Source organism: Larimichthys crocea, chromosome VI (genome assembly GCF_000972845.2).
Source record: "Larimichthys crocea isolate SSNF chromosome VI, L_crocea_2.0, whole genome shotgun sequence".
Classification (NCBI taxonomy): Eukaryota; Metazoa; Chordata; class Actinopteri; family Sciaenidae; genus Larimichthys; species Larimichthys crocea.
Window position 1 is genome coordinate 7,600,615 of NC_040016.1, and position 27,404 is coordinate 7,628,018.

The 27,404-nt window shown below is 39.7% G+C and overlaps 1 protein-coding gene across 3 annotated transcripts in view; it reads left to right on the top strand.

Moving 5' to 3' along the window:
• The window catches only part of rap1gapb (RAP1 GTPase activating protein b), a 92,749-nt gene that overhangs the window by 11,714 nt on the left and 53,631 nt on the right, over positions 1 to 27,404 (top strand). Inside the window, exons 1-2 of one of the 3 annotated variants that reach the window (XM_027279618.1) lie at positions 7,905 to 7,921; positions 11,145 to 11,185. The gene's annotated coding sequence lies outside the window, so the exon portion shown is untranslated. Of the gene's footprint in view, positions 1 to 7,904; positions 7,922 to 8,596; positions 8,615 to 11,144; positions 11,186 to 27,404 lie in introns of those variants that run through there. The other 2 variants (XM_027279617.1, XM_027279616.1) reach the window with 2 other exon arrangements.

Below are 27,404 nucleotides of genomic sequence, written 5' to 3' on the forward strand. Positions count from 1 at the left end.
GTACAGCACTTTGGTCAACCTCGGTTGTTTTTAAATGTGCTTTATAAAAAAAGTTTGAGTTGAGTTGAGTTGAGAACTTACATAATTAGTCTTCACAAGCTTTAGCAAGTGAAAGTTTAAGCCAGTTAGTTTTTGTGTGTGTGATTCTGTTTCCATCACAAGATTGTCTTGAATGGTGTTTTCGTTTTTGTTTTGATTGTATATCTCTGAAAGCTATGGAGAATGTTTTTCAGCTTTGACAGTACTCCACTTTTGGATGGTGTCTTTATTGTGCATCATTATTCAACAAACAACCATTTGACACTTTGACGTACACCATATTTAGCTGCACAATGCTGCAATAAATGCAGACTTTATGGATCTTGTCATATTCTTGTCGGTTTCCATTTCGATTATGAGATGTGTTCATTTGTCATGGTGAAATCGATAGTCATTTTAGGAGCTGTTGGTTTGTTGTGCTGTTGAAATGCATTGGATTAAATTGGACACAGTTTTAGTGCTATTGTACAGTGGTTTTAATTGCAGTGTTGCTGTAGCATTTCAAATATGCAGTGTGGAGGTGTCTGGAAATGCTTCCTGTCTTGCAGCTTTTCTCCATTTATAGACTGCAATATGTTCTCAGACTGACATTATTTTTGAAGCTAAGACTGGAAAAAAAAGATTTGTGAGTGTCAAGAAAGAGTGGCCATGGTGTTATTACGTGAAACAAAACAGCCTATATCAGTATGTTTTTCAGGAAGACCAGGCTGCTATAAAAAAGTGTTTGAAATTATGGTAATGATGACTCATTTAGCTCTCATATATATCCCAGAGTAATCATGTTTATCACAATTTGGATTGTGCACAATGACTGGCAAATCTAAATTAGTTATGAAACATAAGGTCACAGTGGGAGCCTGTAAATAACACAAACATTAGCATCCTGGGGTTTCGTGCTGGGGTGGAGGATGACACATCCATCATGGTCTATATTTGTATAAAAGTCAATAGGTAGCCTATTTGCAGTCAAAAACTTCACTGTACTCAAAGCTTTAACATCTTATATTATATCACTGAGACACTGCTTGTTATTTTGAGCTATATAGATGCATAATCCTGAACATATCTATAATATTTTTATTCAAAATGACAAGTCAACTAGGTGTATACAGCTCTGGCAATGGAGCCAATAAATGTACTTAACTTGGTTGTAGTTGAAATATTGAAGTTGGTTGCTCCTGTGAAGATGATCAGAAATGTGCTAACAGTGATGTCAATGTACCTAAAGTACACTTGGTCTTGACCAAGCGGCAACGTCTGGTGCTGGGAAATGAAGCCAAAAGTGCAAAGTGCTAAAAAACTGTAATTCCTCAAGTGGCTGCTTGAGACAGGCTGCAGAAGTGACTCGATCCCCAGAAGTGGCCGTATTAAATTGTCCAACTTCACAGCATCCATGACGGCATGAATTTTTTTTTTAACTCACTAGTTCAGATGATATTAAGGCTCAAAGTTGATTGTTTCATTGATAGGTACATGCTGTTACAAATGGCTTGGAAGACACCCAGGCGTCATTCAGCCCACCTTAGGTCCACTGATGATCCATGTGTTTACCAATATTTAGATTAGACCAGAGATGGAAGAAGCAGTACATCCAACATTGTGGCGGCCAGTGGTGCATATTTTGGCACATTGTTTTTCCTACAGTACATACTTGGAGGAGTAGGGTGAGCAGAGGGTAGTTGGTTTCCTGAGGGAACTATCTGACTGTTTAGCTGCTAAATGCTCCACTATATTCACCAGCTAGTCACCAGTCTGTGTGCTGTTTGGTGCTTGGTGCTTTTAGATGCTTTTTAGAGATTATTTTTATTTTTTATTTTTTTGCTGAATACTGAATATTTTGGGTTTATATGCAAGTCATGTTATGACTAATCTTCACGAGAAGTACAAAAGACAACAAGGCGACAGGATTACTGATCCCATCCTTCATGCTGTGAGCTGTACAGTGTTTTTTTGACTGACAAGATCTCTTAAGTGGAATTCTTTGCAGCTTCTCTTTACATTTACAAAGAACAGTCTCTTGTGCTGTGTTTCTGTTGAAGGGAAGGAAAGGGTAATGGACAACTCTGGAACTGTTGAAAGGTCAGGAGGCAGGGGTGAGTTTACTGATGAGAGTCATTATGCACTCTGTTGCTGATGGGCAGTGTTGGCCGCACAGTTCCTTCCATTACTCATGCAGCATGAGGACTTTGTCACCTCTGTAATTAAGTAGTTTAATGACAGCCATCCCCTCACTCTCACAACTCATGTAGGGAGTCAAAATGTAAATATCAACCTCTCTAAATTCATGGCAGGTTAACAAACATCAGAAGTATAATGGGCAGTATGACAGGGCCTCTATATTTTACTGCTTTGGTGATACATCTGCAGTCGTTTTGATTAGTAAGTACTGCAATAACTGGAAAATCAGAAGAAAAAAGCACTCAGCAAACTTGTTTCTGAAATTACAATCAACCAGCAATCTTTTCAAGCAATGATTTTGTCTTGTGCTGCAATTTTGCAAATAAAATCTGTTGAAATGGGACTATCAGGGCACATACATAGGCTGCAATCAACAGATCTAATATTTTACATGTGCCAGTAGTGGGTGCTTTAAAAACAATAATCATACCAACACAAACAAGAAATCGCTGAATTCTGATTGTTGAAATTTGGTGCTTGGCACATTTGGGCACTTCAAAATATCAAGACAAAAAACATCTTTCGAATTTTTGAGTTGGGAAAAGTAGAACCCCCCCCCGCCCCCAGCCCAATCACTGACAAACTGTAATGAAAAAAATCACTGCTGCACTCGAGGTGAAACACGAGACTAAAGCCAGTTTGATAATCACTAGTTGGACACTTGGCACTTAGCAAAATTGTTTCTGAAATTACAATCAACCAACAATTTTCCGAGAAATGATTTTGTCTTTTGCTGCAGTTTTGCAAATAAAATCTGTTGAAATAGGACTATCAGGGCACATACATGGGCTGCAATCAACAGATCTAATATTTTAAGTGTGCCAGTAGTGGATGCTTTAAAAACAACAATCATACCAACACAAACAAGAAATCACTGAATTCTGATTGTTGAAATTTGAGGCATGGCACATTTGGGCACATCAACATGTCAAGACAAAAAAATCCTTACAATTTTTGAGTTTGGAAAAGTGGAAAAAAAAAAAACAGCCCAAACATTCACAAAATGTGTGATGAAAAAATCACTGCTGCACTTGAGGTGAAACACCAGACTGAAGCCAGTTTGATAATCACTAGTTGGACACTTGTTTTACCCAGAACAGTCTGCATCAAGTTGAGGTTGCTTCAAAGTTTGTAGCTAAACGATCTCTGCTCACAAATGTCCTGGGTGAAACCCGGTATGTTTCCTCTAGAGTTAAGTGTTTGATATGTCTTCTTCTGTGTCAGGTCACTTAGATTCTTGTTTCCCTGACACAAAGGCAAAGACAAGGGATGTGTGCATTTGGAAAAAGTAAGATTTTTCTGTTTAAAGAAGAGATCTCAAGCCTGGTGTGAGGGACAATCAGTTGAGACTGATATTTTATGCAGGGTGCGTCTGCTGGTGGAAGCTTAGTGCAGTGATTAATGAACAATATGGACAAGAAGTCAGTGGTGTAGATCTAAGCCCTGTTTTTATGTAAACCTCAGCCTGTTGATGTAATGAAATGACAATGGATGTTACATTCAGGCCAGGGCCAGACAGTCTCCTGATGCAGCGTTGAGATGATGTAATGGGGAATGGAAATGTGAGGTCCAGTCTCTTTACTTCGCTAACAAGCCTGCAGGAGACATGAGTCAGACCTCATGACGATGTTTGCCTTTATCTTGCTGCATCCCTAAAAATGTCACCAATTTCTCAGATTGTGTCCTGTTATTTTTTACCCTGCTGATTTTGGAATCAAGTTACTCTTGACCATAGACAGTATAAAATATGGGCATTGTATTCGTTATATCACCCACAGGTTTCTGAAGAGCTGTTACTCAGAGTGTGTTGGCTCTGGTTGCTGCTATCTTGGCAGTCCTGCCTCTCCCGCCTCACAGCTAATCTAAAAATTGGCAAAGACGTGGATCATAGGTGGAGCTGAAGCAGCCCGTGCTCTTAATCATGCATAACTTTAAGCCTTAATATAACTTGAACAGGTATTTGAATATAAGGGCTTATGAAGATTGACTTGTTCTGTAGCCAGGTTTAACTGATTTGAGGAACTTTTTGCCAGTTTTTTATCGACAAGTTTATGAAATTATGTCTCAAAATCGGGTAAAAATTTGTAGTATTCTCAGCTCCAGAAATGTGGGGGCACTGAAACCACGCCCACTTGTGTGAGCTGTCAAGCGACTGAAACATATCAGATGAGTTCAGAAAGTGACATGACTAACTTTGAAACACTCAATCTCTCTGCCTGTGAGTGTAGGGGTACGCTCAGGGTGGCCTTGAGGACCACTTTAGGACCACCAAAAAAAATCCTGGACTGAAAACTGGTGAAAAACTGTTTTAACCTCTGACTCCATATTTCAGTAATATATCTTTCAAAGTCTTTTCACATGTTTTCAGCAACTATTTCCCAAAATATTTCATGTATTTTGAAAGCATCTCAGAATTGCCTTTACACGGACTTTAAGTGATAAGCAGGACAGCAACGATGTAGACACACATACCTTATCATATCATGATCCGAAGATTTTTACTTTTAAAATGCATAATTCATTTATGCAGGGTCACATGTGTCCCTGTCATAATCTGACAGCCCAGTAGATAGAATAAGACAGACAGCCAAGGTAACAATGGCACACAGGATTGCAGGAAATCTCATTAACATTCAGTATACACAATCTGACAGATATTTAAACTGTTATTTGTTTGTCACAGCATTGGATTATTTACATTTAGACTATTTTCTACCCATAGATAAAAAAAGTGCAAAAAGTAGCTGTTTAGTTTTTCGTACCTCACCTACAAACTGCCTTTCACTCGCCACACATACACTCACTTCTTATGCACACTCACACACAGCCCTGCTGAGAGCATGCTGTTGTGAAATGTCAGTGAGATAAGCAACGTTGCCTTGCTGCTCCCCTGAGAGCAAAGAGGGGAGGAAAACACAATAATGCAGTAATGAGGAGTTAGTGCTGTCTGCACAGTAGGTAGACCTCAACCTATGATTGCAAGGAAGGGACAGTATTTACATGAGCAGTTTGCCAGCTGAGTGACCTGAGCTATGACAGAACAATTTATTTTGAATTTTTTTCAAGTCTCCTGATAGTCTGTCATCATTGATTGTTACACTCGCTAAGCCTCAAGGCTGGTTCCTCTGGGAAGCCTGTCATTTGACTAAAACATGAATTTAAGATAAATGGATTTTGATGTGGTGTCAGAAATGCAGAAAGTGATTATTTACAGTGCAGCGCTCTCTCTTCAGTGTATACACAGTGTTTGGGCTTGTTTTAAAGATCAAGTTTGATCATATTTCGAGTAACATGCAATTTGTTTGAAGTGATTAAAATGCAAACTATATATCCAAATCTGAACTGTTGGAGAATTCATGTTGTTACAGTCGTTTTACTTGACAAAGAAACTAACGTGCTGTGAGGCAGCTGTATTTTTATGTCAGCAAGTAGCCTCAGCTTTTTACAATTTTTCTCACTTGATGTTGGATCCAATATGTTTCCTACCTCTTAGGTGGTTTGGTGCCATGATAATCAGCTCAGCAACAAAGAGAACAACAATAGCCTAATTTATGTAGGGAAACATAGACATATTAAGATTGCCCACCTGCTAGAATACAAGGCTGAATTTTTAACAGATCATTACAGATAAATGTTATTCCTGTTCGTCCTCCACGCGATTTCAAACCCCAGCGGGAGCGTTTCAGAAGCGGAGCGTTCAGCCTGCCAGACTTTGTTTACTTACTAATTTGGTAATTTTCTTGGTTTATGTTCTTCTAAATATGCTTCTATGTGTAAATATATCGCTTTTGTCTGTTTTTACGACTGGCAGTTTGCACAGGGTATTTTATTTTGAAAATCCACAGGATTCTCTGTGCTTTTTCTGTGAAGAGAATGACACATAGTACCTGTTTATGATCTGATGTCTTTCTTTGTCTGTGCCGTCCAAAACATCTACAGTCACTGCTGATTGTATGATGAGACAGTGCTGTGGTGATGTCTAGTTTAGTCACAAAATGAGTTAGGCTCAGAGAAAGATCATATTTTGGACTAACTTAAGTATATTGTTAAGTTTAGGGAAAAACTGTGGTTTGGGTTTCATGATTTCTTTTCTTGTTTTGACCCATCCATTCACAGGGGCCACCTTCTCATGTGTGACAAGAACAATGTGTGTTGGTGATTTTGGCAGTTAAGTGATTTGTCACAATCCACTCCGGTCCCCTGCCTGCTTTTCCCTCTTACCTGCACCCAGTAACTTTCCACTCACCTGTCAGCCCCGCCTCCTCATCAGTCACCATGGTTTCTCCCGCCTCCCACACCTGCTCCTCATCAGTAATCAACCCTGTATTTAAGCACCAACCTCCAGACACTCTTTGCCAGATTGTTCTTCGCGTCATGCAAGTCTTTCCAGCACTTTTGTCCGGACTGATCTCCCGTTGCCGACCCTGCCTGCCTTTGACCTGCTCGTCTGTCTCTGCCCCAGTAATCACCTCAGCTTTTCGTCCCCGACCACGAGTTCTGCCTCAGTGTTTCTGGTGTCTGTCTGCCTGTTTCCCTGGCTGTTTGGAGGTTTCCCCGGGCAGTCTGTCCCCCTGCTCCAGTTCGTTGCCACAGACTCTCCGATTGAACTCAGGACTTATTCCCTCTCTCTCACCTGCCATATCGCCTGCTGTGAGTTCCTCAATAAAGAACCTTACTAAGTATCCCTTGCTGTTGTGCTGCATTTGGGTCCTACACAAGCCCGTTTCATGATTAAAATGTTATCTTGAGCAATAGGATCTAAAACTAAAGCAAGATCCAAGAACGGTGACCACATCACATCTTTGCATCCTTACACTGGCTCTCTCTTCACTTCAAGATCAACTTAAAATTATTTTCATTGTCTATAAATCTCTCCACAGTCTCCTACTAAATATAACTTTTCACCTGACAGCACCACCAGACCCCTCAGAGCCTCCCACTTTGGCTGGGGAGAGAGCGAGTCACCTGTGGCAGCTCCTGCCTCCAGACTCCTGGAGGCTGTTGATGCTTTTCAGATGCAACTTAAGATCCTTTTTAACTCATTGGCTATAAACTGTTTTTTTTTTTTTCTTTTGTCATATAACATATGTCTTTATGAAGCACAAAAACCTGTTTGCTTTTAAAATCCTATGAAATAAACCTGAGCTGTATCAATTTTTCAAATTCCCTACAGTCACTTTCTTTGAGTCATTGCTCCACAAAAACATATCCCTCAGGTCTTTTATTCTCCGTATATGACCAGTGACTTTGTTTACTTCAACATGTTTCACGTTTTTATTTTCTACCTCCTGGCTACTCATTGTTTCTCCCTCTCATCCTCCAAATGTTTTCCCCGCCTACAGCTCTCTGAGACATCTGCCTCTGACGTGTTTTTATTTCTGTTATTGTTCCATTTTGTCAATCCTCAGGGGACGTTAGACAAAGACTAGTATCAAAAATCTTTTATCAAATAACATATCAAATCAATCATTTGAGAGGCTTTTTCTATTCTAATTAAGCCAATCCAGTGTCTTAACAGCAGCATATATGCAGTAATCCAGTATTTTTCGACACATTGCAGCTTGTTAGCTTTGTGTATTGTTTTTTATTTTGTTCTCAACAGTGTCAGAGCTTTTGGTTTACTCTTGTCAGAGAGACAGTTGCACACATACCGCTTCGATACGTGGAGATGTCCCTCTGTGAGAGGGATGGGAGCAGCTTTCTGGTAAGCTAGACTCTTTCTAAGAGCTCTGTGCTTTATTATGGGTGTTGTGTTAGTACCGCTGGGTTTTTATTTGTGTCTTGTGTGTCATAACTTTAGAGAAGGCTTACTGTATTGACCCTGCTGTCTGGCCGAATTGCCAGGAGACTTATTTTTATAGTAAGTACAAGAAAACCGAGAGCATTGTTTCAACTTTTGCAGTGTTTACCTCAATAGATGATGCCGGATCTTGCAGTGAATGACACTTTAAAGGGAATCTCAGACATTACGCCAAACACCTGACAGGTGTAGCACAGAGTGAGAAATGCTTCATTCCTCACACTGAGTAATTACTTGCTGCGTTAGACACTGTGTTGAATGTCATTTTGCTTTGAGATACCTGAATCTCTTTAACGCAGACAGCTACACCTGTGAGCATGAATTTTTAACACATCCGCTTTGATTGAGTTCCAAGTTTGTTTGCCAAAGGAAATCTCTCGCAGACACTCAGATGTTCGCTCTTCTCTCCATTAAAGCAGACAGTGTTAATAATTAAAAAAAGAAATAAACCAAACTTTCGTACATAAGCGAGACTCTTGATTTTCTCTGTAAACGACAACTACCAAGTGTTAGATGTTGCCAATGCATGTTTTCATTTTTCCCATGTTATAGCTGACGGTGAAATCCAATAAGAAGCTATTTTAACAGCGTGTGGAGGTGAGCTGCTTATGCAACGCCCCCAGATGTATGTAAATATGTAGGTAGGAAGGCAATATTTTTGTTTATATTGATTGCCTGCAACTCCCCTGTTTCAACCACACTGCATGATCTATGTTTGTCTTCTGCAAGCTGCTTGATACCGGAGCTCAGGGGAGTGAATGCAGATTTCTGAAAAAAACATCAAGGTTGTCGCAGCATCTCTCGTCCTCTGTAGTCACAGTCATCTGGATTTGCTTGCCTTTTATTATTCAATTTGTATTCTCCTTTATGTTCACACAATTCATATTTAAATCATTTATCATGCTCCTTCGTTCACCTGAAAGCGTGCTGTATCAGATCAGATGCATTATCGCTCACGTCAAGACACTGTGATTGCAGTCGGGGTTGAATAAATTAGGTTCATTCCTTTTAAATTTTCTCCTTAACGGAACAGGTAAATTAAGATTATAAGATAAGATAACTGGACTGGCTGATTGGCCCCACCTCTTACTGTTAATTAGGATTAGTGTGTCAAATACGTGATACTATGATAATGATAATGCCTCTGCTGACTGACACTGAAAGGCCTAGGACGTGAGGTGTTGTTGCATGAGGGAAATACAGTGTCAGTGAATAATTTAATGAAATATGAGTTATTTTAGCCAGCCAGCTGGGCCCTGTGTCTGAGTCGGTTCTCTTCACCTACTCCAGCTTCCTCCCAAAGTCCGAAGACATGCCGGTTGGTGACTCTAAGTTGCCTGCAGGTGTAAACATGAGCGCGAATGGTTGTTTGTCTCTATCTGTCAGCCCTGTGATGAACTGTTGACTTGTCTAAGGTGTACATGTTTGCTGCAGGAATGTAGTCTGGAAAATTGTCCAGCGGTAATTGACCGAGCTGGCCAGTATGAGGCCAGACAATTTGGCAAACTGTGTCCCGAGAGCTTTCGTCACTTCTCTGGCTTTAGATGATGATATTATTCGCTACCTCCTAAAACTGTCAAACTTCTCGTCTTTGCCAGGTAATTGTGTATACTAAAATAAATGCTGCTATAATGGCAAGGTCTAAAATAATTGCTGTGGTATAAAAAAGACAAAGTCAAAGTATTCTCCTAAAATAGCTGGACAGTGTCTTTAGCAAATGTTACTCAAACAGGAAAAGTCTGTATTTGTTGGGGACTAAAGATCAAATTAGACGTTGGGATGAATCACTGCAGGGTTGTATGGCAGTGTGTGGGAGTGGGGTTATGTTGGGTTATGTTGCTCCAAAAGTTATATCTGCCTCAACTTCGACTTCAGGTCGCTGTGTTTTCCAGCACTCCCAGTGGCCTGCACAACCAAAATGCACTACCCCGATTCAAATGAATGGAAAAACATTTATGCTGCAGCACCGGATTTGGTCTGAATCGGGCCTAATTTAATCTGCATTTACACCAGTAGCAATATTTTATGGGATTTGTTGATATTGAGAAAAACAGAGAATATTACTAGCTGGTATTCAAAGTCAATACATTCTACAGATGTTTCACAATGAAAGTCATCAAGAGAAGTAAAGGACTGCATGTGTTTAATGTAATGATGAAGAGGCGGAAGATTGTGTTAGCAAAAAACAGCTAATTAACATCAGATTACATTCAGACAAGCTTCTCAAATATACTGATACAACAGGCTAATTTCAAAATAAAATCTCCAATATAGCATCACCTTCAGGTCAGGTTCATGCCTCCAAGATAAAAGAAACTATACCATGGCTGTTACATTATCCATATTCAATAAAGAGGGACTCTTAACTTATCAACGTTTGAGATATGATATAAATATAGCATGCTATTTCAAATGATTCGCAAAGCAAAACGACTCGAACATAAATACAATGTTTTGGAAAAAATAATTTGTTATGCTTTGTCCATATTTACTTGCTGTTTCTCTTTTAATAAATTCAATGTTTCATGCATATTTTCAACCTATCATATGGGCCCACACACACATTTTCAATTTATTATTCAGGCTGAAGGACAGAATTGTCATGGTGGCTTAGTACTGGCATTAACCCTACAGTTAAAAACGGCTGTCTGAGTTTTCATTAACCTACACAATAGAACCGCCCTGCTAATTTTCACAGCTCCACTTTAGTAATAATTGATATTCATGATGTGTATTCCTGCAGCTGCCAGTTAAATTCAGTGTACACAGAACTGTGTGTGGGTTGTGTGTCATATTTAAGTCAACAAATCAGTCAAATTCAAGCCAAATGCAAACTATAGTCATGCTTTCAATGAGGCACATAAGGTGATTCACTGTATATCATACTGACAAATTATTATGCCATTAATTGTTACAAAATGGGTAGTTTCAGCCAAGCAATCTGCTCGGTGATGGATAAGTTCATTCAGCTGTGGCTAAAACATGTGCTTCATGGAAAATGGAATACGTCAGTTCATTTAATGTGCTGCTGTCTGCTGTCAGTGAAAATGTATATATTATAGTATATAATATATTTCCATAGTTTTTTCATAATTAATTTACATACACCTTTTTTCTTTTTCCACAGGAACAGCTGACAGGCAGAACATAAAACTTGGCAGCTTACAGGTAGGTCAACAATCATTTACACATATCATTACTGTGATCACATCAACAACATCAGAATGACAGCAAGAGTGAAAATAGAATATGTGGACACCTACCCGGCGGGAAGAAAAAAAAAAAAAGCTGTGAAGAGAAAAAAGCCACATGTTTTATTGCCACTTTGTGTATGGCAAGCTGCCATGTGCTATGAGCGCTCCAGGTCACTTCCTGTGGTGTTTGAGATGGGTGTGACCGCAGTTTTGAAGGATTATTGCCTCCGCATGGAGTCAGGAAAAGATGAAGGCAGCAGAATGTAGCCCTTTTATACCCTGCTGTCTTCATACAGACTGTGCTTCAATGCTGGAATTACTTTGACAAAGATGTGAGGTTTTTAGATGTTTTACTGCACTGTCTTTTAATTATAGACCTGTTTGGCGGTTAATTAGGGTGGAAACGCGGTCTAAACCTTTCTGCATTGCATTTGTCTGGAGACTGAGGTTTTAGTAGGCCTTTTATCACACACACACCATCTCATTAATTTCTAAAATGGCTTTTGTATATGAGCCAAGACTTAAAACATATTGCCAAGATGTTTATAAAAGGCTCGGTGGAGTGCATTAAAAGTGTCAAGCTCCTTTTGTGTTTCTTCATCAAGTGGCAGTGCTTATTTACAATGCAGCTGAACTCCCCTGAGTACATCTCATCTATGGCCTATCCCATTTCTCTTTGTAACTCTCAGTTTGGCCATTTTCAGTTTCCAGTAGAAGAATGAACTCAGTTTCCTTCTGTATTCTAGCTATGGTCGGGTTTTTCAGGAAATATCTAAGCAAAACACTCTGCAATGGAGGAGAAAAATACTGTGTAAAGACAGACAAGCCAATTTTTTTGAGATGAGACCTTGGTGTTTGATTTATATCTGTTGATTTAGAAATGATATTGACTTTTTAATTTATATCTGTTCTGTCATTCAGGCTCTAAGAATACACAGGTAGGCCACTTGTTTATGTGTATGAGACATGGGGAAAGACAGCCATAACCCCAACTGTCAGTCTTGTCTCTTGTCTTGACTCCAACCTGCGTTGCAGTCATGAACTGTGTGCAAAGCTTTGACAGCTTTTCAAGTTCCACATTATTTCCAATACTACAGTCGAGTGCCTCTATCTTTGCATTATCGACAGTCAGAGTAGTGCAAGCCACTTCAGTAAACAAGAGAACAGTCTGTGTTGGTTGCCTGTGCTCTTCAACTTGAATAATTCATGAGTTGTACTGTCAGCTCGGGTTTCAGAATGCAGAAACTGTACAATGTGAAGAATGCCAAGCCTGTGTTATGTCAGGTTTCTTTTGGTCTTTTTAAAACAGTGTGGAGGATACCCTCAGGTGAATGTTGGATCTGTCTTTTAAAATCTCCCTGTCACCACTGACCAGACAGAAAATCACCCCCAAACCAGCCGGAACCATAAAAGTCATTATAAATAAGCTCAACATGCAGTAGATAAATATTTTAATTAGACCTTAAAGAATTAGTGACTATAGGCTCCAGCAACACTGTGGATGGATGAATTAAGGACTGTAGTAAAACCTTAATTTAACCTTCATTTTGGACAAACGCAAATACAGTTGGGGTTGGGCAATAAACGTTGAATGTTTTTCTATCAACAATCAAGTTTTTTCTGGTATTTACTCATCAAATGTTTCATATCATAGCATTCCTTCAACTGAATTGCTGGATCAACCAATGATTTTTAATCGGACCAACCTGTGAGCCCAGCTCAGGTGTTTGAAACAACTACAGCCAGGCACTCTCTTATTATTAACGACAAACCCAGAATTCTGAACACGACATCAACTGTATCTCTGTCTATCCCTCCTCTGTTGCCATTGCTAAGGTTTCTTCCATGTTTTCCCTCTGTTCACAGTGTTTTTTTAGGGTAGTTTTTCCTTATCTGAATGTTGTTCAGATTGTAAAGAACCTTGAAGCAAATTGTGATTTAAGATACAACATAAAAAAATCACCCCCCCCCAAATCACATATCTCTGACTCAAATCTAAGATTTCTGTCACACTCTCCAATACCTTTCCAGTTGTCTACATACCATGCAAAACCCTCGCGACAACAAAACAAACATTGTTTTTACAGAAATACAAGTATTCTGTAAGACAAATACAAAATGCAGAAATAAACAAAGACAAGGTCACTAGGAAAGTGAACAAGTGAGCAAACGTTGATATTCTATTATCATATTAGGAAATTAAACTATTAGCTGACGTGACAGCACTTTCTGTGTTGTTGAAATATCTTCTACATTTCTGAAAAAAACCTGTTCAGACGTAACAGACATGGCCAGAATGCATACAAACAGCAAGGTCAGGTGCGTATGATATGATAATTGACTAACATATATATTGATGATTTACCGTGCAGCTGTTTCACGCTCTGTGGTGTTCTCTGAGGGCTCTTATGTGCAAGGTTATGACTCTGATAATACAGTACACCCAACACTGTTCCATCTGACTTGTTTTTATGTTTTATTTGCTGACTGTGGTCTTCTTGGTGTACACCTGCCAGCGGTAGGTTGATTTTGATCCCAGCTGTGAGGAAATCAAGTTCTGAACTTTGGGTCATGGAATGATGCAGGACACAGTGTTAGCAGTCTGAAATGACAGATGAGCCAGACAGGACGGTGCCATGTTGCATGTTCTGTAGCTACATTCTTCGGTGCAGGGTTACCTTTGTCGCTTGTATTTTTCAGGGACTTTGGAATCCAGTGTCAGGAAACACACAGCTAAAAATGGCACCATTGTGTGAATGAAGAAGCACACAGTCCAATTTGTCAACACTGTCACTGCTGGCTTTACAGCTCAGTGAGTCTCTTCACTGTGCAGAAGACAATATTCTGCTGAGTGGGTGCATCATGTTCACCATTTCCCACTGAAACAGTTCACTTTTTGTAAATGTCTCTCAGAACATCCCGTTGCTCAGTGTGTGTGCCCTCCGCTCAAAGTAAACATGCCACCCTGACACGTTTTGGCAGCAAACTCAAGACCTATGTTTTATCTTTTTAGTCTGACATGTTTTTTTGTTTTTAACTTCACTTTTACTTTGTCTGTTATGCAGAATATTGAGTGGACCCAAGTGTAAACGTAATCAGGGACTGAGTAAGGTTCAAAAAGGTTTAGAAAACATAGCCAGATGGATGAATAGTACAAGGGACATCAGGTAGTGAGGAGATCCAAACAGTGCGAGGCTGGTGGTGGCTTATTTCCAAAAATGGGAGTGATAATGAGGCAGGGCTGGACCTGCCAGGTAAGTGGCTGGCAGGGTGCTGAGGCTGAGAGATCAGGGTTAGCAAAAAAAAAAAAAACTGGAGAAGACACAAAGAGCACCAGGTTTAGCCATAGTGCTGTCACCGAAGGGAGCCTGAGCGATAAGGTGGGGTCGGAAAGGTTGAACTCGGGCTATATACTGCACTAATGATTCGATGATGAGCCCTAGGTGGTGAAGGTAAAAAGGCAGAGGCCATGCCCAGTGACGCACACACACACACACACACACACAGACGTTATATTATTTTGTATGCTTTTCTTATTTACAGTTTTTATCTTTTTGAAATCCTGCCTCCACCACAAACAGATGAGACAGCGTTTGTGCTTTTATTGAGTGCTGTTGTTATTGACTGTTTTATTTATATAATAATTTATTATACGTGTGGATAGGAGGGGGGTTATTTCATGGTGTGAAGCACTTTGTGTTATGTGTAAGTGCAATACAAATAAATCAAATCACAGTCTGACTGATTGAGTGAATATACTGTATGGCACCAGTTAAAAAATGATTTACTCATCAGGCTTTGCCTATTGTGGCATGTAAGTAAAAGATGCTTTCCGGTCTAGACTTGTGCCATCTGTCAGTTTCTCTCCAAGCTTTCCTTGCCACATAGTTTCATTCATTATTTTTCAACACTTTATCTCTACATAGTAGCTGGTAGCTTTGGGTAATGTTTGGGATCAGTTTATTGAATAACTCTCTCTGACAGTATCAATTTATGAACCATTCCCAACCACAAGTTTGTCTGCGATGCATTATGAAGTGAGCCTGACAATGGCTTCTCATTGATCCAATGGCAATGTTGAAGTGCAATCGTAAACAGTCAAACAACAATAGTGATTTTCTGTTGAACATAAGCTATAAAAAGCATCCAATAATAACAACCATCCACACTCACATTCACACCAAGAGCAGTTTAGAGTCACCAATTAACCTAATAACTGCATGTCCACTGTCTGTGGAGGAAGCTACCTGGAGAGAACTGATACATACATGGCGAATATGCAAACACAAAAAGACCCCGGCGTTCTGTGAGGCGGCAGTGCTGACCACTGCACTACTGTGCCGGCCTTTGCATTTCTATATTCATTCAGAAATGTATGCTTCTCCTGTGGTCACACTTGGCATGACTCACTCTAACAGTCACCTTTCATAAACATAAATTGACCTAGAGTCTATACAATGCAAAGAGACCATTGTATTAGACAGACAGCCAGCAGACAATATAAACCTTCAGAGTACAGTGTGCACAAAATGTGCATAATGGAGAAGTAAAATCTCGTAGTACAAAACTTTTACCCTATATAGTGAAGTCACAAGTTAAGTAGCTTTTTGGAGACTGTGCATAGAATGAACAAGTCATTACATTTCCTGCTCAGGCTGCAGTGCTCTCTGTGTTCTAACTATTGCGGCTGTTTACGTATATGCAGTGAGCTCTGAAATCGCTGCAGGATGTGTTTTTGAAGTGCAGTCTGGTTGTTAGAAATCTTGGTTGTGCTATGACTTAGCAAGGGGTGATTAGAAATGTTCAAACAAGATGAAGTGTCTGTGTTTCACTTTTATCTCATCATTAATATTGATTTTCTCTTATAATTCACACAGATGTCTTCTCTTCACAGGCTTTCTCATCTGCACACATACATACGCTCTGCTTGCTCTAAAATAATCATCTATATATTGTTTATCTTCAGAATAGTCACGTAATACATCACTGTTCTTTTGATAGTTACTGTCAGTCATAAAATTGTCAGATTACACCATCATCACGGATCAGATTTCTTAGTCTTTGAGTGAAAAGTAATTATAGAAAATCCCTCTTGGAAATTCTTTGTTCAGCCATAAGCTATCTTATTCTTATTTTAACCAAAATGTGCCCATTGTGCCCCTGACAATAAAACTCCACTTCTCCGCGACAATGTTTAATAAAGCCTTGTGGTACTGAATGGGATCACTCCGATAATTTACCAGTATTGCAGCCCACAGGGCCCTTCCATGACTCTGAGTTAAACTCATTACAGGCTCCACTGTGCAGTGTTATGGCTTCTTTGAGGACTATTGCCTGCTCCGAAAATTACACTCGTTTTAGTTTCATGGATTATCTTTCAGTGCTTTCCTGATAGGCAGGTTGCAGAATCTTGCATTATCATGAGCTACATGATAAGTAAATGCAAAGAAATGGAAAAAATCGAAGAAAAATTGATCTAATTATACCAATACTGTGGAGAGGAATAGTCATCATTTGAAAACGGCATGTCTCCTGCCTCCTAGAAGGATTAGTTGGGAAGTAAGGTGGCCGGGAGCATGGATAAGTCCCTCCATTTGTCATATCTCTTCTGCTGAAGTGTCCTTGAACAAGACGCTGGATCTGTTTAACGAGTTACTTAGAGACTCTGCTTGACTTCCCCTGGGGATATGTAGCATCGTAACGTGCATTACACAAGTGGCCAGCTCCACAGTGCCAAGGGTTTAAGTCCAAATAGTAAGTGAAGCATTTGAAATTAAATGCACTGTCCTTTAGCAAGCAAATACTATAAGTCTACTCAACTTACTTTTGTATATTGGATTTTCTTCAACATGGAAAGATATGAGAAATCCCAAACGATCATAATTAGGGATGTCAACTGTTTAATGTTAATTGGTTAACTACCATGAATATTTTTGATTGGTTACTCATGTTGGTTCATGGTTTTAAGAGCACACACCTTCCTGCCAGCTGTCAGATGTGAAAGATGATGCGTGCTAAACGTGGCGTGCGACCCTCTCTTCCAGGAAAAGCAGCAAACTCACTGTGTAATGCTAATTACTGCTAATTTTAGTAGCATCCAGCTGCCATGTCTGAGGATGGCTTACAGCCAAAGATCACTTGGTCTAATTCTCCCTGAGCGGATGTGCTGCCACTCAGTGCAGTAAGTTAAAAGGTGAGAGGTTCAAAGGACTAACATTAATATAGTACCTCAAACTATGCATATTAAACATGTTAAGCTAGCCAGGGCAGAGACCCTACTGTCTACTGAACAAAACAGCGAATGGCTGTCCAGACACATCACAGCAACAACAGCACTGTGTTCTGAAATCCATTATTTTCAATGGCTTGCACCGTGCCTCAGTAGTTTTTCACTGCCTCGGGCAAAGCATTGCGCACCGCTGTGTTCAACCAGGTTGAACCAGGTTCGACTTTGTCCACAGCGAGTGCACTGTGAATTGCATTGCATCTGTCATGAAACTATGTGCCACTTCATCAGTGCTGACTGGGAGATACAGTCCTATGTGCAAATCCTCTCTTCTCATATAAATGTCACACCACAATCTTCTTTGGTAGGTAATATCCGTCCAGTGTAGTCCTTCCTCAGAGCCTCTCTGGCCTGCTTGTCATAGGGCAGTAGAGATACGGGACCTCAATGGCAGCTATCTCTATTTTGTGTTTTCTTAAAAATTTGCTGTTTTGCTATTGTTAATGGGTGCCTATTGAAGGCACAATGAACTGAAATGGACATTCCTAATCATAATGTATTCTGATCAAGATAGGTGTCCACAAAGTCTTGACCTGCTCTGTCTTATTTGAGGAATCTCTATCTCAGAGTATTCACTTGAGTTTCTTGAATAATGTTTATTTAAGTGGCAGCATGGAGTCCACTGGAGGGTAAATACCAAGGTAAATGTGATAAGGGTAAGTTAAAGCAAATACCTCGAGAAGGTTGTTAAATCACAGACATGTACGGTGACACCCTGACCTCTCTTGGCAGGGCAAAAGGAAAAAGATCTCTGTTGGGAGTATGAAGTTATTATTTTTCAAACTTTGTTACATGTAGGTTTATACAAGATCACATAGTGTCACTTGACAAACAAGGACAGGAAGAGAAATTACTATAAAACAAGGTAGTAAATGTTAGATTTTAGATTTTTAGTCTTAATTTCAGAATCTCTGTAATGTTTGCTTCACTAACACAAGGTTTTTCACAGCAGTGAAGCAGGGTGAGAAAAAACCCAAGTCTTTGGTTTCTTATTAATTGTGGGAAAACACCAAAGAACTGTCTTGCTTATTCCTGAGAAAATAATAAATTTTTTCAGGAGTAAGTGAGACAACGTGTGGGAGTTATTTCTAGCGTTTTTCAAGTTGCATCTCCCTCCGACACCCCGGTCACACATTTTCTATATATTTTTAATCTTTGGAAGAATGAGATGGAATAAGATGCAGCCTACGTGTTGTGTTGGGAATGTAAAGTGTCTGAAGTGTGAGTAGTGGTAGTTTGTTGTTTAACATAGCTGAAATAGGGAGCCAATGAAGCGAGAATAGAACCAGCATTGTGTTTTCAATTATTTGTTTTTTGTAAAAGAATAGCAGCTATGTTATGAAAGTTACAATAGTCAAGTCTAGATGAGATGAATGCATAAATAAGAATTTCTGCATCTGACTGTTTTAGAAATGGGCAAACTGTACTTGTTGCTCCAGGCAGGATGAGTATGCAAATCTGGCTGTCATTGGCATAGAAATGCAAATTTCCATTCACATGACAGACGATGTTGCCAAGTAGGAGCATGTACCAAAAAAAGTAGTGGTCCTTAGACACAGCCTTGGGATACCCCACAGAAAAGGATATGATTATCAGAGTTCTGTAAAGAACAGCAGTGTCTTACCAAACAAGTGTGAATAAAACCATGTGAGCATTTAGTACAATACTCTTAGGATTTCAGTGCTTAATAGCAAACTGCCACAGCTCAGCTCACTTGCATATTGATTCTTTGTGGGATCTATTATACCGACAACGTGTGCTCATATGCTGTTGCAATATTTATAAATGCCTGTAGATAAGTATTCCAGACTTGACATTACCTCCATGCATGGAGCCAGTCAAATCAGTGCACCGCTACTATGACCAGACTGCTCTTTTATTCCAGTCAACAAGGAGACTTTGAATTTAATTTAATTTTGCATTTTTCCTCCCCTTGTCTTTAATGTGGCCTTGCATTTCTAGCCAGATCTCAGTCCCAGACCCAGTCCACATCATCTCCCTCTGTACACATGCAAGCATGTGTGCGTTAAAGGATTTCTAACACCAGTTGTGCAGTTTGAGTGCTATTTCTGGACAGAAACTGATAAAGCAGCTTTAAGTTTAGGATTAGACTTGAGTGATATAAAGGGCTAGAATATCCTATGTTGCTTTATCATATAGGGTCCAGATGGACATCTGTGTTTTTGAGTTATTCATAACAGCTGGCACTGGGCCGTCTGTCATTAGACATTTCTGACCAGTGAAATGTTGCAAGTGTTGAAATTTGAGAATGATTTCCCCCATATTTATTGAGTGAAATCACATTTATTTGTGCAATAGAGTGGATTTAATTTGTCAAGTTTGTGCATCCAATCTGCTATAACAAATCGTTTCCACCACAACATAGAAAGAAGACACTTCTACAGGAACTTCTATAGGTGGCTTTTTATTCAGATGCTCTGGGTGACGTACAGTACATCCGTGGTCCTGTTAGAGCAATACTGATTACAAATGTCTAGTTGTCCAAGAGAGTGTGTCACAGCAAGTCGTCTCCTCACAGGAGGAAGCTTAACAATTCCCAGCAAGAGTTGGGTGCCCTCAAAGGGTCAGAGCCACAGCAGGGATTGGGCAGTGCCACTGCCGTCAGATTTTGTGAAATGCCATGATGGGACCAAAGGCAAATGAAAGATCCTTTTTTGTCCTTTGATGTTGCATCTAAAGTCAAAAGCTGTGGAGCGGTATGACATCACACTGCACACTGAGACTCTGTTCAACACATGAAATTCCCTCACCTTCACTGTTGCAGATGGTTTACTCAGGGATATTTCAAGGTTGTAATGACTACATGACTACTGAAAAGAGTTGCCCATTATCATCTGTCTTAGCTCTAAGGAGCTTTATGACATGTTTCAGCTCATTGTTTTGATTTGGCATGTTACCGTATAACAGTTTAGCTTAGTTTAGTTTTGGTACGCTACCTGGCCCTCCCAAGGATATAGTTGTTATTCAGTAATGTCCCTTCTAACCGAATTTGCAAAACAAATTCTTGAGATGTATGTTTGAAAACTAAATCAAAAATCTAAAAAAATATGGACTGGAATTACTAGAATGTATTGTGGCTTTTAGTATTACATAAAATAAAAAGATGTTTTGTTCAACATTTTATAGATTTTATATCACTGCGACGTCGTGCCTACAGTATGTGATTTGAGAACACCCGGTTTAGGCTGATGTATCCGGTCTTCTTTCCTTCCCTTCGTCCTCTTCTGACAACCATTCACAATTTAAGTCAAGTGTAATTTGTGGAAAACTGTTCAAAGTTTGCAAAGTTTGTTACAATTTAAGATGGATAACAACTGTTACAACTGAACACCTGTGAAGTGGAGTGAAGTGTTGTCCCAGTGATGTTGTGATATCAGCACTCATTGATTGCCTCATGTCCAGTCAAATTAGTTGGTCAGAACTAACTGTTGTATAATTCCCTCTAATTTATTATGACAGATATTTCAATCACAAATAAATAGTACAAAAAAAATAGTACAATCCTGCCCCATGTTATCGGTTTACAATGATCCACTTCATGGTCTGCAGTATAAATGAAACGTTCTGCTGCCGCTCTCCGTGGTGCTGAAAGCTTGCAGCTCTTTGCTTTCAGCAATTCAGACTTCAACTGCACAATACAGTTCATTGTCTTAAGAGTACTGTTGTTGCCGGGAGACAGCACCATCCATGCTCTGTATGAGATGGCTTCCTGTCAAGCAGGCTGGTCACAGTCTCTCAACATCTTTATTAAATGGGAGACGTTGTTGATTTTTAAATTGCTCATAATTTGTTTGGTTTGTTCACAGTGAATTCCATCTCTTGAGCATAGCAAAGACAAACATCCAAACATCCTTTTGTTGCCCAGTGGGTGCTACTACACTTTTATTTTTTTTTAGTTCACTTTCATTAGAATAAAAAAACAAATCAACAGAAAAAAAAAATAGAAAGTACAGGCTCAGAGTTTCAGATTTTTCAAGCTTGTCACAAAACAGCTCTCACACAGCAAAATGTTATAAGAGTAATCAGTCGCTGTTATGGTTTTATTCCTCTTTTCCACACTGGTCCTGAAGTGACTCCAGTTGAATAGATGAGGAACAACATATACAGTCTATGTTTCATGCAAAAATCTAAAGCTAATGTCAGTCATTGCTGAAATCAATGATCAATGGTGAGTTCAGGAAAGAAGAAAGTGTTCAGGAGCCTATGACACCATAGGCAGCCATATGCTGTAATATTTACTGACAAGGGATAATTAGAGACACTCTCAAAGTACATCAGGAGTGCCTGAGTTGGTCTCACATTCTGCCAAACTCATGCTGGTAGTCAGACTTTAAACCCCTACCCTGGTCACCACAACATTGAGATAGGTGCTGTTCTCAAACAAAGCCAAACAATTGCTACTGCAAGGCCCACATGTGATCCTGTGTAACCTAAGGATAGAAAATTCCATAACAGAGAGGAGGAATTATGAATTCAAATAACTCTTTCAAAGTAGCTATTAATTGATTAAGCATTTGTCCAAAAACATCCTGGAAGATACAGATATCACCAGATGCATCTTCCCTTTGTCCTTTTGTCTGACCGACAGAACAAACAAGAGAATATTGAGTTTATTAACAAATCTAAGCCCATTATTTAACCCTTTTAAAAAAAAAAAAAAGAACATACGGTATTTAGCTACTGTTCCTCTATCTTAATAGTATACCATTTATATATAAATCTTTATTTATTTTAGGAGTTCAGTATTTTGGGAACTTGGAGATGATGTGAGTGAAAACTTCCTCTTGGATTGATAGCTTTGTATTAAAAACCTCCACCACCACGTCTTGTTGAAGTGTGCGAAAAAAAAGTTTCTTAAGGTTTAAAAACTTTTAAATCTGATGGCAGATGCTGAGAAACAGCTCCAAACAGCCATTACAGGTTAAGATCGAGGTTGTTGACAGTGAACAGGCCCTCAGGTCTGACTGAGTGATTATTTTGATGAGGCTGCATGATTAGAAACTGCTCCCTGCCTCCTCTCAGTCCCTGTCTTGCCTTCTCGTGTGGATAAATCAGTCAGCCCCTAACTGACTCTCTGCTACTCCTCTGTCTGCAAAGTCATTAATCCAAGGCCGTGGCCCATGGGGTTTTCTCCTCCGGTTTGACTGTTGTTACATGAGAAATAATAGTTTCTCTCTCCCTCTCCTCTTCTACTCTCTGCATCTCCTTTTCATTTCTTCTAATGGGCTTCTGCTCCTGGTCTTCACCCCAGAGAGTGAGTTATGTGTCCTGCTGGGTTTTTCGGTGGGATTTTGTGTGTGTGTGTGTGTGTGTGTGGCAGCGCTGTAAATTGCCACGCTGTGTCCTCACTCTACATTGCCCTAGGGACATTCACAGATTCTCCCACTCTGTTGATGTGATTTGTGTCTTCGTATCTCCTTTTGTCTCTTCTACAACATATTATGCATGAAGACAGATAAAATAGAAACAAAGGTAACTGGGTCCTGTCATGCCTGATCATGCGTTATATGTCCACACTCCTGTCGCCTGTCTCAGACACACTCCCTCTTTTTGTTCTCCGCTGTCTCTTTTGCCTTTATCTTGTTAATTTTTTTGTCCCCCCGACTTCCCTCCTCCTCGTTTGTTATCATGGCCTAGAGAGGAGTTGTGAAATTCATGACATTCAGATCTAGAGGGGCTGGGTGATGGAGGACAAGAATAGTCTCCCGAGTTCCTGCTGGAATCTGTCCGTCTTTGATGAGCGAGTTATACAATGTCAGCACCCCAGATAATCTCACTCTTGCAATTTGTGGCAGAGAGAGAGAGAGAGAGAGAATCTCATTTGTTGCATTTGGTTACGGAACAGTGGCTGCCTCTGCAGAGCCTCGTTCTGCTCCATAACCTTATAACTCTACTGACCAGTAACGTGTGCACAACCTGAAATGGAATAATGGACAGTGTCATGAAGATAAAAGGAGATAAAATCTTAATTCTTTGTTCATGGTCTAGTGTGACTCTCCCGCTCTTGCTCTCAGTTCTCTCTGCTGTGAAACTCATCATGGGCGGCATGCTCTGTTGCTTGAAAGGCAACAGAGACTATCTGCTTAAAATTCAAAGTTGTCTGTGTCAAACAGAGCTCTCAAACAGCCCCTGAGATACTCAGCAGTTTGGTAGGATAGAAAAGTAATTCCTCTGGCTAACAGCGAGGGGTAGTGTTGCTCCAAGACAACTTAATTATTCTTTTGCCTTCTTTTCACATGGCTTCCTGTTTGCGATCCTTGCATGAAACCCTGAATACACTGAGTGTGTTTGTTATTCAGCTTCTCAGGAAATGGTGAAAATTTTTCGAAATTTTGTGAATGCTCTTAAACGACCTTCAAAAGACAGTTAATGAGTCATTACTTTTAATTTTATTTCCTACTGATGATTATGTGACGCTGGACTGAACTGTTAGCCCGTTACTTCAGAGACATCACACTTAAATTAAAGAAGAAAACTTGACAAAAAGGACTTGAAAATATGTTTATGGGCATTTCAGGCCACTGAGGCAGAGCCTGTTGTCCTCGCGATCTCGTCAGGGGTGTAGTTGTGCGCATAGCTGGTAAATATTTTATGTGCCTGTGTCCCGCTTTGCTGGTCCCACAGGGAAGGGACTGTACTCTAACTATGTAATAGCTTATTATTATCCCATAAGACTCACATAAAAAGGGCTGTTACTGCACTTAAATCTTTACTGACTTTTATCAACTGAAGAGAGTGTAGATGTTTGGATAGCAGGATGTGTTTGTGGATCAAGACATCTGTTGTATGTTCAGAGATGTCAACTGCAACTTGAACTACAAGACTATTATATTATAAGCCTTCTTTATTTTTGTCTGTTTTGTTTTGCTTTCTCCAAACAAAAACTGCAAGAAAATCAATGCTGAAATTCTTCTACCTTCTACTAAAGTTACATAGTTTGTTATTGAACAGTTCTTTCTATGCAATTACGATGTCACTCTTCATCTTTTTGATACCTCCTAAAAGCAAATGTATCATTTTTTTCTAGCTGCAGTATCTTGGTAACAAACTTCTTTACTTTGTGTTGTAACTGTCTCTGACTCTGAGTTGATCTGTTAGTAAAGTATTTATCCACTGCTGCGTTTGAACCCAATCTCACAGAGGGCAGCTTCCCATTACTGGCCCCCTCTTCTTGTTGTCAGTCATGTCCTCAAAGTCAAGGCTGGCCTGTTTTAGAAGAGCACTCTAGCCAGTCTGCTGCATCTCCCGAATAAAACCAGTGGACATAGACTAATTACACCAAACTGCCTTTTTCCTTTCACCTGCCTCACACAAGTCACTCTGGGTGAATAGCTTTTTTTTTTCTCCTTATGAAGGGCATCTTTGACAGACACAGAAGACAACCTGGGTGAAAAGAGCTCTTGAAATACGTTACTGCTGTGATGTTAGCAAATTTGTCAGAAGAAGTCTGTCTATGGACAATCATTTTGTTAAGAGACATTTCACCGGCTGACTGGAAAGGACACGCTGCCATTTGTGCCCACTTTTCTCTTTGCCTTGAGGCTATACCATTAAAGTACACTCAAATACTTTTCCATTAAAATACAAAAGTTGACAGATAAAATGTGTAAAATCTATATAAAAGACAAAGCCTCATTGGCATGGGACTTCAGGGGTGAAATGAAAATGTGTATGTGAAATGTATTGACATTGTTCTTTTGCATAATAACTGTTAAGACCGAAGGAAGAAAAGAAAGCAGTTCCTTACCATGCATCCATGTTGTGTTTTGAGATCTCGTCCGTGTGATTTGTCCTTGCGCTTTCTGCAAATGGGTCTCCATGCTGTGTAGCAAAATGAGCCTTAATGAATTGGCACCAAAATGCTGTCAAAACTTCTATTTATTTTGCCAACGCAGCCTCCATATTTCTCAAGAGGGGAAACAGAGAAAACAACAAACCTTGACGCAGATTCATCCACATGATGCCTGTGTCTGGTGAATTATGGTAGGTAATTTGTGGTGGACCTGTTACGGTATAGCAGTTTAGCACCGGATTAAGATCAGAGATGACATCTGCGATGATTAGAAACTACTAAAGGTTCTCAGGTAATACTAGCTCTGTGCAAATAGGGGTAAATACTTGAATTGTATCTTAATGTTTCAGCTTCAAAGCAAACAAAATAAGCTGAAACACCTCAACGGCTGCTGCATTCATCCTCAAATGTATTTGACATTAGCCCTGAGGTCCTAACCTAAATATATCAGACACTACAATATTCTCCTTTCATATGTTGTGCTTTTTTATGTATCTCTGTCCCTTTATCTTACAATGACATTGTTGGTCCCAAACCTTTAGGTTTATTTTCACAACAGATGATTGGGAAGTTTTTAATCGAGGTACAGAATAATGAAATAGAAAGCATCAGTGCAAAACAATCAGTATCAATATCAATCAGTAAAGGAGTTGAAGGGGCACTGTGGATGACACATTCCTGTGTCCTCTCCTCCAAGCTTCTGATTTGATTTATAGCACATGTCTTTCCGGAGTCTAGTCAGAACTAATACAATCACTAAAGGTCGACTGGGGAGTCATCAGGACACCCTGACATTAGCAGTGACGCGTAGGGGGACAAGAGGACAATCAGTGCACTTGAACTGGACAAGTGAAGAAAACTTAGTAATGTACTGAAATAAACAGTATATAAGGCAGCCAGAGGTGAAGGGAAACCATCGGAGGAGAGAAAGAGCAGGGGGAGGATGGGAGAGAGGTGAAATGGAGAGGAAAGAAAATGAGAGGAGACAAGAGGGAGAAGATATCAAAGGAGATGTAAGATTGCCCTCTCTTGTTTGACTACAAGCAGACATGTGCTCTGCCAACAGATCAGCAAAGATATCCCTTTTCATGCACACTGATGTAGGTGTCACTTTGACAAGTCTCTGCATTCGATTTACCTAGGAAGTTCAAAAGAAGTGTAATCACAGCAAGATCTTTGAATGTCAGATCTAGGGCCTGAATTACAAGGTTGAAATAGGTCGAGTAACATGAGAGCACTGCGTACATTAGATAATTTGACCCGACCTATTTTCAGTTCAAATCTACTTCACTGGGAGTTGTCATCTATTACGTGAACCAGGCAATTTGATAGCAAACTAAGAAATGACTTTCCATCTACAGAACAGCCAATACTGCGTATTTATTTGGCTCTTACTGGTTTTGAATCATCATGTTCTAAACAGAGAACGTGAGACTCCAACAACAGAAATATTACTCAAACGGAGGAGGGCCAAATGCATCTCTGACGCAACCTGGCGTGGCATTACAACTCCAGCACAAACTTCATCATTGAACAGATCACTGAACTCTCCCAAAGTAGGAAGAACGTCCAGAACATGGGCTGCATTCCAGTACAGAGGGTTGCTGCTGTGATTAAGCTGTCACATTATAACTTAAATGTAAGTGACTAGTGACACCCACCCAAACTGACCCTGCTTCGTACCTTTATATTATTTATTGCTTGCTATAAAATCACCACTGTTTGTCTTAATACATAGTGCAGTAATCTGGCTTGCTATAAGTATCCTCAGATAGTGCTTTGCAATCCAACCGGCCAGTTGCAGTTGTATCTGAACCTAACTTACTTTCTTTACAGTAATGTTAGCTTTGATTCAGGGTTTATGTTGGATGCCAGTTGTATGTTGATGTTAACAAACATTAGCTAATGTTGCACACTGATGACACTGAAGGGAAATGGAGAGACAAAGGAGAAAATGTATCCTCAGTTCTTTACATCTGAATCAGGCTTTTATAAGCAACCAGGGGCTCTTTTAAAAAAAAAGTTACATTAAAATCTGTTCATCCATTAGAATTAAAGGTAGTTAAACCATTAAATAAAATGCTTCAGAATCTT